This window comes from Pinus tabuliformis, chromosome 5_2 (assembly GCF_031772625.1).
Source record: "Pinus tabuliformis cultivar Carrire ecotype Pingquan chromosome 5_2, CPIR1, whole genome shotgun sequence".
NCBI classification, from domain to species: domain Eukaryota; kingdom Viridiplantae; phylum Streptophyta; class Pinopsida; order Pinales; family Pinaceae; genus Pinus; species Pinus tabuliformis.
Window position 1 is genome coordinate 961,203,955 of NC_142306.1, and position 5,901 is coordinate 961,209,855.

The following is a 5,901-nucleotide window of genomic DNA, read 5'->3' on the forward strand; positions in this document are numbered from 1 at the left end:
ACTCATGCCCATTCACTGGTGATCTCACACCTATAACATTTCTTTCCCTAAGTTTTCTAAGATCTCGGTCTGAAACTAATGCCCAAAAAATGTCATGAACCAATCACTGGAAATACAGAGCAAGGAATTATTCATCAGAAGTTTTGAATTCTCCCAATCGACTTGGACACCACTTTTGACATCAAAGGAAACACCATAACCCACACCATCGCGACCAACATATCTAACGGGCCTGTATACTTGAATATCACATAACCTTCACTCGGTATGCAGCCTGTTTATGCGGTCCAAATTCAATGACATAGCTGGGGCGTATTCTCACAGGAAAGTTTGGAGGGACACGGTATCTCCTACCTTCAACATCAATAATCCAGGTGCCGTGTTCACTGCGCAAATCAGTGAGGAAGAACAGATTGTCTTTGCATGTGATGCAGGCATGTCTTTCAGAAACCTGTGGGAATGAAATTGCTACTGATACATCTATTGAATCTGGAAGTGCAGTATTTTCAATATAAGAAGGCTTGCTCAGATGAATGGTTTGTGAAACGCTGTAGATCCTCTGGTCTGTGGATTGAAGATACCACTCTGCATTTAGGGCACGTTCTAGTGCATCATCATCTTCAAACCATCTTCCAAGCTGGTCACTTGCTTTCTCACTAAGCTTGCAACTCGGAACTCGTCCTTCAAGCTTTGAACTGTTACCTCCTAGTACCCAATCCAACATTAGAGGCATTCCCATCTTTATGAAAAAACCTCTCTCCAACTCTGCCTGGATGTGGTATCCGTAGTTTAGTCAAGAACGATAGTGGTCCAAGTCCAACACTCAGATAAGGCTTGTGAGTAGAGGCCATTATTGCTGCCATTTGTGCCAATGCATATATCACAGCAACTCGGAGTCTCCTTTTCATTTTCATATCTTTTAAAGGCAGCTGAGATGTCAATGGATTCTCCAGTTTCAGAAATCTGTTTCAAAGATTTCTCAAGCTCTAAAGCAAGCTGATAGCCATCCTCAATTGCCATTCAACCACCCTGACCCAAATTTGGCTGCATGGCATGAACAGAATCACCCAGTAGGGTAACGCGGCCTTTACTCCACGTCATAATCGGTATCCTATCATATATATCACGGCGTAGAATCCTTTCTTCTGGTGTTGCCGTGAGTGAATCCACAACTTTGTCACACCAATGTCCAAATAGCTTCAATAGTCTCTCTTTTCTTCCATTTGGAGGGTCAACACCTCCAGCTGGTTCATTGTAGAATGCATACCACTGCATCTTCCCACATCCAACATTAGAAGAAACGAAATACTGTTTGCGGCCCAGAAATACTTGATACCCCACAGTTTCAATGTCAGGAGGCACAAAATCTGCAATGCCAGTGTAACAGGTATATCCTGAGTACGTAGCTTCTTTTGGCCCAAAAAGCTTCTTGCGCACCAACCAAAAGATCACCTTCATAATGACGGCCATCCTCTAATGTTACCTTTAGATATTGCAGTTGCATATTGAACTAACAGCTGTTTAGAAGAGCTCCCTGTATGAACATTATCTTGCAAAGAATTAATTTGTGAAACAGAACATGAATCAGAGATATTTGCAACACTGGGATAATCTATGCTTCCATTAGAATAATCCTTCAAGGTTGTGCTCTCCATCGGAGAATGCATAGGGGAATCCTCATACAGAAGATTTTCTATTGTGTCTGCCCATTCCCTGTGAGATTTTCACTGGATGCAGATTTCTGAAGGGAAGCAGAACTCTGTACAATAGGCATGCTAGGATATTGACCTCCACTAGATACCAGAACTTCGGCCAATGTAGCGGGATTATAGAGAAAACCTTGAAGATGAAAAACACAGCAGTATTATTTGTATATTGATGATAAGAACCAGCACTGTGACATGTCGAGCCAGATATTCCCACAGAACCCATAGGAGACAAAGGTGATATGGGTGAGCAATGGTTTCGGACAAATCCCCAGTTTCGTAGCGCGCTACGAAACCACCAAAACATGTAGCGCTGCGAAACTGCTAAAAAGGATTGATGTGCTTATTTGCAGACATTCGGCATTGAAATTTTGTCAGTGATAACACAACTGTGATTAAAGAAACCAATGTATATCCAAAGAACTTGTGATTTAGACAAATTATCATGTGTTGAGCTTAAACCAGTACATCAGAAACTTATTAGATAGTGCAGTAAAAGTAGAATAAATCATCACACATTAGCAACACACATGAACACCAAGATTTAAGGTGGAAACCCAATGTGGGTAAAAACTACCTGTTGTTGTCGTCTCTATCTTCTTTTTAATAATAAAAATAATCTATTTACTATCTTTTGTTGGTGCAGACTCATACTAGTACATAGGATTTTACCTATAGAAGTTTACAACCTTATCTCGTTCTCCAACTTCTACTGGAAGGGAGCTACAACCCCCTATCTCTCGTACTAGCCAATATGTTTACTAGTATGTAGGTGCCAGCCTACAGAAAACTCCACTCTTCCACCAGGGATCATGTTTCATGAATTTTCAGACTGGATACTCTTGGATCACAACACCACAATCTGAAGGCCACGTTTCATCAAATTTTCACACTAGACCCATCAAAACTTTTAAACTTAAATTGCATCAACCAATATTCAGTTAATCAGAACAATCAGATCACTGACACCAGAAAGCTGTGTTGAACCCAGAACCCTGTATCATCATTCAAAACCAGCTGTAACCTTAAAAATAATGCATTAGAGTGTATACGCTACTTGGTTGAACCAAAAATGCATGTATATGCTACTTCCGTTAATTGAACTTGTGTATACCTTTAAAACTACTGCAAACATAAACTTTTGAATCAAGTATGTACCAACTATCAATATACAAAATATCTACTATCAACTTTCAGAGATTTACACAGGCAGGGACAGAGATCACTTCTTCTCACTTATACAATCAATCAATCAATTTCCAACCTCCTTATGCATTCAGTTTTACATTCAGATCGAAGAAGACTTCATTGACAGACAACAGTAAAACAACATAATTTGATCAGATAGATCAATTATATCTGAAAAGGAAGCTTTTCTTTTGTATACTCTACTTGAAAAAACCGAACCTGCATGTATACGCTCTTTGGATGAGACGAACCTACATACAGATCTGCAAATATTAACTTAGAACTTTGCTGCAATTCCAGACTTCAGACAAACCTAGATCTTTGTAGATAATGAATAAAGCAGGCGTAAAACATCACGTCTAGTATCAACTAATATCATATCATTCAAGAATAAGTCATTTCATGTCTGATGATCTTGATCCAACATTGAACTCAAGGTGCACATAAATATTTTAGATCTAGTCCCAAACATAACCCTGCAACATAAAATGTACTTTAGATAGAAGTATTCCTAAGAATCTTATTACTTGAACACCATGGCCTTATGATCTTATCTTCCTTATATAGCTTTAGGCCCTTTGTTAATACCTTGAACCAAAAACATTTAGTACCAATACCTTGGACCAAAACCACTTAGGACCAATACCTTGGACCAAATACCTAGGGTCAATACCACGAACAAAATACCTTGGATCAAAAACTTGATTTTCCATCCCATACACGCTTTTCCTTATGTGAAAGTGTGTGTATACGTATATTCTATTTTTTTCTGTGTTCCCACGTGTATATGCTTCTTTGACAAAGTGAACCAGTGTATACCTCTCTTTCTTCAATCTCTAGAATCTGATCTATAATCCTTTGTTGTTAACTTGTTACATTGTGAACTATCATGTGTGTGAGTTGCCATCAAGGAAAACACCTGTATCATAATGCTAACAATCTCCCCCTTTGGACTTGATGGCAACAACAACACCAAGACACTCTCCCCCTTTGACATCAAGGGCAAAGGGCAGACCAAGATATTCTCCCCTTTTGATATACATTATGCTGTCCATGCTCCCCCTGAGTATATGCTGAATTCTCTGATTAAGCTCCCCCTATGCTGAGATGTACTAAACCGTCCATGTGAGGTCCATGCTCCCCCTGAGCACATGCAGAATCTGCAAAAAAATATTTTTCAAAAGAATAACATGACTCTATAACTCAACTAAGTGAGTATGACCTTCCTATCACCAATGACTCATACATACATCAATCTCCCAACAAAGTGGGGATACACCAGATTTGACTCATCCACCCAACCAAGTGCGGATATACCAATTGTTTATACATGATAGAAATACAATAAATATTAAATCATCCATCCCATGCAAAGTGGGGATACAAATTACATCATTTGTCCAATAGGACTCATTCAAATGTATGAGAAGACATATCACACCCTAGAATTTTACATGACTTAAGCAACAAATGGTATAAATATTTGAAGCCATAGCTGGACTCAGCAACAATAATGCCAACAATGTAGAATGCGTGTGAAGGCTAATGCTCCCCATGAACCAGTGCTACCTGTGCATTGTTAACAAGTCAATGATCAAGGCATATTTGTCAGTTAGATAAAAATTAATGAGAAAATCATATCGATATATAGTAATCAACAACATCAAATAGAGCACCCATATTAGAGTCTACCCCACTTTTTTTCCTATCTGAAAAACATATACGCTCCTTCATCCACAGAGGCCCACGTATATACATGACTATACTTCATGAAACCCACGTATAATAACCTTTCTTTGAAAAAATGGATTTAACAGTAGGATGATGCAGCAACTACTCCCAATTTTTGTCTGAGATATTCAAATGTTTCTCTGGGCAGTGGTTTAGTGAATATATCATCAACTTTTTCTTTGGAGGGAACATACTCCAATTTGACCTTTTTTTCAAGCACATGTTCACGTAGAAAATGGTAATTGATGGGTATGTGCTTGGTCTTGGAGTGCATGACTGGATTCTTTGAAATACTGATGGCACTTGTATTATCACATAGAATGGAGATGGGTGGAGTACATGTGATCTGAATATCTTGTAAAGTTTGCATCATCCAAAGTAGTTGTGTGCAGCAAGATGCAGCAGCCACATATTCTGCGTCAGCTGTAGATAAAGCAATTGAACTTTGTTTCTTGTTGAACCAAGACACTAACATGGAACCCATATACAATGCACCACCACTAGTGCTTTTTCTATCATCAACACTTCCTGCCCAATCTGCATCTGTATATGCATGAAGAATAAGATTTGCATCTCTAGGATACCATAGTCCAAAGTCCTAAGTTCCTTGAAGATATTTGAAAATTATTTTAACTGCCTGAAGGTATGATTCCTTTGGATTTGATTGGAATCTTCCAACTATTCCTACTGAATGCATGATGTCAGGTCAGGTACCTATTAGATAAAGCAGACTGTCAATCATGGATCTGTAAGTTGGTTGATGTACTGCTGTTGATTTGTCATTTGAGCTGAGACTGCATCCTATTACCATTGGGGTACATACAGGTTTAGAATCTTCCATTCTGTACCTTTTCAAGATTTGTTTGAGATATTTGATTAGTGAAAGAAAAATACCATCTTTAGTTTGTTGAACTTGTAGTCCAAGAAAATAGGTAAGTTCACCAAGAAATGACATTTCAAATTACTGCTGCATTACTGAGGCAAAATTCTGACTCATGGACTCTTCATTGCTATCAAAAATGATATCATCAACATAAACAATAATAATTAGCAATTTATCAATTTAAATCTTTGTATATAGATTTCTATCTACAAAACCTTTTGTAAAACCTTGTTGGCATAGATATTTTCCAAGGTGGTAATACCAAGCCCTTGGAGCCTGTTTCAGACCATAGAGAGCCTTTTTGAGTCTGCATACAATTTTTTCATCATTTCCAAGGATGAATCCTTCTGGCTATCCAGTATAAACTTCTTCTTCTAAATCTCCATTAAAGAA

General features: G+C 38.2%; 1 pseudogene; it reads right to left on the reverse strand.

The window, feature by feature from the left end:
• Nucleotides 1-247: 247 nt before the first annotated feature.
• On the reverse strand, nt 248-1,504 carry LOC149162484 (zeaxanthin epoxidase, chloroplastic-like; annotated as a pseudogene).
• Between the last annotated feature and the right edge of the window lie 4,397 nt (nt 1,505-5,901).